Here is an 8,244-nt window from a genome sequence, read left to right on the forward strand (position 1 = left end):
TGACCACTGCTATCCCAAAAGGGAAAAATCACCTTCCTTTCTAAAATGAATCAAGTGGACAGGATTTAGGATCACGAACTCAATCTGTGCTTTCTTTCACCATCCATAGCTACACTCAAAAGAATCCCACAGGAAATAGCAAGGCACTACTTAATAGGTATGAGAACAGAAATTGAATTTCATCATTGAGGACTGAATTTTTATTGAAGGAAAAGTGAATGAGGCCACCCCTTGCAGTATCTGACACTGTATGCAGGGGTTACTTCTCCTTGCTTTAGCATAACACAAGCTGGTGCTTGGGATCAAACTAGAGTTAACAGAATCCTAATCTAGGGTTAGGGAAGCATCTGAACTCCTGTGCTATGTTACCAGCCTCTAAACTACATTACTTTGTATTTAAGTAAAATTTCTTGAGGAGGTGGTTTTGGTTTTGTTGTGGGTTTGTTTTTTTTTTGGGGGGGGGGGAGTGAGGGAAGTAGAAGGGGCATAATGCAATCACTAAGAGCAAAATTAGAATATAACTTTGGCATTATTTTCAGAATTACCAAACAACATTAAAAAGCCTAGAATAGTTCTCAAAACACAGAATTTTAATTCTTTCTGAATAATCTGCTATGGAAAGCTTTCCTTGGTGTCATCAGAGGGATAGATATTTATCTTACTTTGCAAACACATAATGTTGAACATTCTTTTCAGACCCAAACTGAATCTTGTCACCACAAATCATCATGAACCCTATTGATGGTCCTTATCTCTTGTTCTACATGGGAACATATATAATGACTCCTGAGTCTGTTTAGAGGAAGTAAATATGAGTAAACATATAAAAGAATAAGACATAAACTGCTACTTGTGTGTGCAGACACATTTTCGTAAATGTGCAAGATTTTGTTCAATAATAATTGGGAATTTATTTTCAAAAATAAACTACTTATTCTTTCTCCTAAATTTTTGTCAACTGAAAGCAATGTGGCTACTGTATCTATGTCTAGGTACAATGAAGAATTTAATATAAAAGATTTCATCTCTTGTACAACCAAAACAATAGCACAGAATAAATATTCATTATCACAGATTCTCTTCTAGTTTATATTTAAATACTATCATGCTAGAAAAGAACTTTTGGGGAGGTGGAGAGCCCCTAAACAGTAAACAGATGTCTAAGGATGCCACTGGGTCAAACAACCATTGTTTCAACTTACAGGTTAAAAAATGTGATGCTGCTAAGTATCTGCAGAGTTGGGGATAGCAGAATCACCCCAGCTATGCTTGCAGATAACAGGTGCCATACCAATGGTGCTTAGGTTTGTTTCTCTAGGGTTTTATTGGTACCATCTGAAGCAGAGAATGGAACCCAGTTGGATGCCATGTGTGTTCTCTAACTGCTGTTTAGTTGAAGAAGATACTTGGCTGGCATGGTGCTCAGTACACATGTGCTACAAGTATCTCTGAAGTTCTTGAAATGCAAATTTGGGAGACTTTGCCTTCAAAATATTTGACTTTTTTGTTTTTGTTTTGTTTGTTTGTCCATTTTAATTATAAAATTTTCTCTTTCAAAACATCTTTGCTGCAGCATTTGTTTATTTTTCAGCCATGAACTCAGAGTACTTTTTACTATTATATCTTCTGAACTCTGAATCAGACAGTAGCTCTTCCACAATAGTCCTCTTCCTTTTTTTTATTGGGAATCAGTGAGTGGTAGTTGTCAGCTAGTTTGTCAGCAATGATTCCAATTTGGAAGTATTTGGGGAAACCACACCTGTCAATTTTTTTGTGAAATATTTTTGGGTCTGTGATAGCTCTTATCTTTAATGCTTTCAGATCATATTTTATTTTATCTGTCAATTTTGGTGCTTCATGTCAAACCAGCCATCACCTGCTGTTTTTTGTCGGGTTTTTTTCTGCATTTTTCTAAAGTTGATATTGTGATTCACAGAACGGTGGGACAGTGTAGTTTTTCTCAAAGTCAGGTGTAAAGACAACTTACTACAGAAGCTCTATTTTCTTTTTTTTTTTCCTTGACTTGTGTTAGGGTTTTAGTATTTGACTGCAGTTTATTTGTATTGATATTAATGTACAAACCACCCAATTGCTTGATACTTAGACCAGGGTCTATGCTATTGCTTGTCAACTTCAGAAGCTTAGATTTTGTGTTACTGAGTAAGTCATCTTCATCACTAAACTCACTATATTTACTTCTGTCATGGTCTGATGATGATTCTGCACTTTTTCCATCCCCTTCTCGGATTCTTCCTCAATGGCAGTCTCACTTGCCTTGTCCTCCTCATCTGAGTAAAAATGCTTATCAGAACTCAACCCAGGGGTTTTATCAATTACAAATAAGGCATTGTCACCGGACATATTTTTAGTCTTTAATTAATAACTCCTGTTATTCACAATTGTCAACAAAACACACAATGTCCTCTTCATTCTCATTGTCTTCAGACTGCTGGCTCTCATTGATGCTGAGGACTAACAAAACAGAAACATCTTTATTATGAGGTGTGTGGAACTCCAAATTATACAGTTTGGTATCACATTCTAAATATGCATTCCTTTCTTCAACCTTTTCTTCATTTGTCTTTATTGACAGATATCATTGTACATTCTTCTTCATCACGCCCACTGTCATCCTCTCATTCATATCCAATTATTTCAATTTCATCATATCGTCCGTTCTTTACAGTTCCAAATGTTTTGGCTAATGACTTCATTATAGCACAGCCTGAATTTGAGGATACTGATGTGGTTTTGCTATTTTGGGGGTTGAATGCCTTTGAGAAATTAACTGTTGAAAGCTAGTGTTCTGAAGTGCAGATAGGCTCTTTAACTGAGAATTCTTCTCATTCACTTCTTTTTCATCACTGTCTTTGACTTATTTATCTAAACTCTTAGAATTCTAATTTGTTATTTTTTAAGAGGGAATTTTTGTTTCCCCTGCCTAATGTAAGAGATTGGCATTTTTGCACTATTAGTTTTCCCCCTGAATTTCTGTGGAAAAAAATTGTTATCAAAGTCACAATCATGAAATGTTTGTCCAATAACTGAATCCCCTGAATCCAAAGTTGTATTTTAAATGTGCTTTTAATTTCTTAGTACTATTGTATTTTTCTTCAGCCTGTGACTGTAATTTTTCTGCATACCCCAAGTTGTTCTCCTAATTGCAGTTCCAGAAAATGAAGAAGTATCTAAGTATGATGACTTAGCAACAGAAATTGCTCCCCCATATGATTCTTGTTCTAGCTCTATTATGAAATTGGCTCTATTTGTTCTAGTTTTTGTAGTTTTTACTGTGAGCGTCATAACTTTAGAGACATCTGAAGCATGTGATTCTACATCAGAGACTTCTTCAGTATTAGACACATTTTAGGACCATCTTTCACCTTTTTCCTCACACTAGGTGCCTAGGTGCACACAACTAAAATTTGCATCTCCTAATTACTCTAAAAATGGTCTCCTGAACTTCAGTCTCAGAGGGACATTCAAACTTTGCTTCATAGAGCTCTTCATCAATAGATGTTTTGGTCTTTTCTAGCAGTGAGTCTGCATTTCTGCTCTTCCTCTTTCTGGAGATAGGTGGAGTTCTAGGAGTTGGATTTTGTCTCTCAGTGGTCTGATCCTATAATTCAGCAGTACTTGGATCATCAGGTAAAGATTATTTTTCATCTTTTAGATATACTTTCTTTTCAACAACAGAATTCTTCTGTCTTGAATTTCCAGCCAGTATTTGGATGGTGGCTCGAGGCTGCTCTGACCTGGTAAGCGCCATCATCTCAGATTCCCCATGGTTGAGAAAACAGGCCACCTGCTTTGTCAGCACCTCAGAAGTGCATCAGACCACTTGACACTGGTGGTGGGAAGGGCCCTGACTCATTGTACATCTGAAATTCAACTATGAAGGTCTCTATAGACCACAATTCTTTCAATAAAATAAAATATATAAAAAAATTTTTGACTGGATTGACAGTCTCATTCAAATAGTTTTCAGTTGATGAAAGAAAGTATGACAGAAGCAGAAAATAATTCCCTGGGCAGATCTTACTCTAGGAAAAAGACAGCAAGTATTAAGGCAAGAAGAGGCCTATCCTCTCTCCCATCATCAATAAAAATAGTGAATCACAGAAAATCTGCTGTCAGAGAGATGCCAAGTTCCTCTTTCTTCTTGAAGCTGATAGTCTCACATCCTCTAATCATGACAAAGTTAGTAACCCATACAAAAGATGATACCCTCACATCCCTTTTCCTCCAAGAACAGAGACTCTTCTTCCCTGCCTGAAACTAAAGGCCACTAATTACAGTTCTGAAAATTACTCCAGAAAAAGGGAAAAAAAGAGACTGGAGAGATGCTCCAGCTGAAGCACTTGATTTGCACGCAGAAGACCAGGAATTAATCCCGGAGAACTTCTAACAGAGATCTCTAAATCTCTAAATCCAAAGTCCATAGTAGCTCTTGAGTAGTGCCAGGTGTGGCCCCCAAATAAACCACACAAAAACTCAGAAAGGATAAAAAAGGGTTGATACCCAATTGTAGGTAAAGAGATTTACTTTTCTAGAAAAAGACTATCTACATCACATATTTATTAACTGGCAAAATTGTCTACTTGGTCATGACCTGTGAACTTATTAAACGACTGACAAACACAAAATGACTGAACTTACACAAATACACTTACAGATGGGGTGGATATGTTTATTAGTTTAAGTTGTTTTTAAAATAACAATGAAAAAAGCATGTTTTGCTCTGTGAGGTTGTTTTTATTTTAAGATGGCATAGTAGAAACATGGTCAGACATAGGCTACAAAGCAGAATGACCAGAGGAAACATAAGTAACTGGGGATAATATAGGAAGAAGAGCAGATATATTTTAAAGATTATTAAATAAAGGTCATGGTGATTAAAATAATAGATGGTAAGAAAAAAAAGACATGGAGTCAGAGACATAGCACAGTGGGTAAATTTGCCTTGTACATGGTCAACTGAGATTCAATCCCAAGCATCCCATGTGATCCCTTGAGTCTACCAGGAGTAATTCCTGAAAGCAGAGTAGGAAAAACCACTTAGTACTACTAGGTGTGGTCAAAAAAGAGAGAAGATATCCCACCTGAAAATATATTCAATATGATTTCTATGGAACATTACAATGGGCATCACTGACATCACCTTACTCAGAGAAGCTCCCAGACTACATCCAGCACAGATCTCACAGTTGTCACTTCTCCAGCTAATGGCACATGCAAAGTTCCATTACTACCTGGAATGCAATACAACTCTAAGGAAGAAAGTCATTCAATTTCTCATGGAATCGATGGAACTAGAGGGTACCATGATAAGTGTGTCACTCAGATGGAAAAGGATAGAAACAGAATAAATTCCCTCACATGTGGAACTTAAGGATACAGAGCAAGGTAGCAACAAAGAGCCAAAGGCAACAACAGGAGATTTGAACCACACAATTGAGTTTGGCCTAACAGGGAAGAATTCAGGATTGTTGCAGTGGAAGGAGGTGGGTAGGTATATTAGTAATGGGTGTGGTGCTGAGAGTTCATAATTCAGAAGCTTCCAGCTTACTTTATGTCCCCTTTGAACAAGTGTTTGACACATACTTTATTTTTTGGGAGGTGCTCAGGTGTTACTCCTGGCACTCAGAAATTAATCCTGGCAGGCTCAGGGGACCATATGGAATGCTAGGGGTCAAACTTGAGTTGGCCTCATGCAAGGCAAACACCTTCCAGCTAGCTGTGTTATCACTCCAGGCCCAAATACTTTAATTTTTAATTGTTATTTTACTTATTAATACAAATCAAACTTTGCATGAGCTACCTATGTTTTCATAGAACATGCAGTTTATTTATTGAATGTAAGGTTGATTCTATGTGAATCAACTACTTAATGCAAGAGCTACTTTACTACCTTTGAAGAAGAGCCTTTTTCTTATCAAGTGGCTACAAACCTGTATTCTTGCCTCCGGGAAGTAGGGACAATGCTCCGCTTAGTTGAAATGTGTCTGAAGTGTTTCAATAAAGCTCACATTTTAAAAAATACAAATATTAAGTGATATTCTCATACTGATGGAAATATTAATCACATTACTTTAATATTTCTTTGTTAATAATTTTAATATTTATTAATTAAACTGATATTAATTAATACTATTTAATACACCACACTAAATTTTGAAGCATATATTCCACTTCTTCATTACAGTATGGAATAAAAACTATTACCTAAGGCCATTCCAGGCATTCTGTTCTCCACATTTTTCTACTTCCACTAAAACCCTTATTCCTCTTTTCTGAATTTTAGTAAACTCATCTGGTAATTTGTATGACTGATATATTTATAAATTCTTTTACTTTTCTTTCAAGTGCCTGCTCTTTACTCACAAAGCATGCTATTGAGGAATTTGCTTAGGGAAGCCATAGAGTTTGCCTCAAATTCTCATTTGAAAATTAGTACCTCTAACCAAGTATCCTGAAGTTTCAGAATAAAGGGTACTAACAGATGTGTGAAAGGTTTTTATTATTGCAGGTAGTGTTTTGGTTTTATGGACATATCTGGTAATGCTCAAAGGTTCTTCTAAGCACTATACTAAGGGTTCCTGGTAAAAATCTTGAGCCTCAAGCAGGCAAAGGATTCACACTAGTTCTTTGAACTATCTCTTGGCCCTGAAATGGTTTTAATTCTTAAATAATCACTGTTTCACACACATTTTATGTGTATACATCTGGCTATAAAGCAAAATGATTCACTTATGAGAGCAATGAGGGCATTATAATGATAGTCTCTTACCAAAAGGTAAGGTAAGTCTTGTTTAGCTCTCAATAAGCTTGTCTTTTGGCTGGAGGTAAAGAAGGATGCTCTTATAAAAGATATTTAGTTAAGCAGACTATTGACTGTCAAAGTATTTTTATTCTTGTGAGATTTCTCCATTGTTGGTACTTCAGCTGAAATGAGCTATAAGTATATAAGTATAGATAAGTAAATATAAGTTGTATATGTCTGAACCTAGTAGCATTTTCCAGACTATTGCCTTCCTTAACATACCATATGGGACACATAAAACGAAACCCAAGAATCTTGGGGCAGACAAGAATAGGGCAAAACAGCATACCCAGGTTTAATTCCTGACAACCTATATGATCCATTAAACCTGCCAAAAGTGATCCCTAAACGTGACCTCCCCAAACAAGAATCTTACTGGCATGTGTGTTCATAATACCAAATTATACTGTACTCTGCTTGGTAACTATGTACAAGAACATCAATGTCAAAAATAGTATAAGCATATTACCATAATTAAAATGAATTTTATATACAGATTAATTTAAAGACCCAAAGTAGGACTGGAGAATTAAAGGCTGGAGTGAATACTTTGTAAGATACCAGGTTCCATCTCTGAGATCACATGGTCCCCTGAGCACAGCGCTGGAAATTGACCTCCAGTCTCTCAGACAAACACTGTGTCTGAACAACGCATAAATAAGTAAATTAATGGATCAAACTTGTTGGCTGTACTTAGGGGATAGGAAGAAAGAAAATGTTTTTTCCCAAAAGTAGATCTTCCCAACTATTGTTTTTATTCAACTTACTGCCCAAATATAATTACTCCTTTCAAATTGATCTCAGATGTTTTAGTAGCCATTAATCATTTGAACATATATAATTATTTCAATGAGGCAAACAGTAAAATATAATACATAATAAAGTGTTCTATTATTCTCTTAATGTCTCATCTTCTTTCCTTGACTATTATAATCATTAAAATGACTCAGCTGGAATAATGATTCTGTACAGTAGCAGAGGACATTTTCATAAAATACTAATTTTGAACTATTCACAACCATACTTTGCTGGCTTAACTTAAAATGTGGCTACAAATTTAAAATGGTTTTTAGTTTTTAGACACTTTTAAGTTGTAAAAGTCAAGTATGTTCTGTGCATTAATTTTATTTAAATGTTCATTAATATTGTTGGTACAGTTTCTTAAAGTTCCTTAACATGTCTTGGTATATTATAAAAATTCCTTTCTGACTACTTGATACATCAAAATACATTCCTAATTCTAGGTAAATGTATGTTGGCCTTAAAAAGAATCAATTATGGGGCTGGAGTTATAGCACAGTGGTTCGATCCCCCAGTGTCCCATGTGGACCCCAAGCCAGGAGCTATTTCTGAGCATCACAGAGTGTGGCTTAAAAATCTCTCCCCCAAAAAGAATCAAATTGTATCACAAAGCACATCTT

At 35.8% G+C, this 8,244-nt stretch overlaps 1 pseudogene; it reads right to left on the reverse strand.

Moving 5' to 3' along the window:
* Positions 1 to 1,532: 1,532 nt before the first annotated feature.
* Positions 1,533 to 3,769, reverse strand: LOC126001841 (deoxynucleotidyltransferase terminal-interacting protein 2-like; annotated as a pseudogene).
* Between the last annotated feature and the right edge of the window lie 4,475 nt (positions 3,770 to 8,244).

The sequence above is a fragment of the Suncus etruscus genome, chromosome 2 (assembly GCF_024139225.1).
Source record: "Suncus etruscus isolate mSunEtr1 chromosome 2, mSunEtr1.pri.cur, whole genome shotgun sequence".
NCBI classification, from domain to species: domain Eukaryota; kingdom Metazoa; phylum Chordata; class Mammalia; order Eulipotyphla; family Soricidae; genus Suncus; species Suncus etruscus.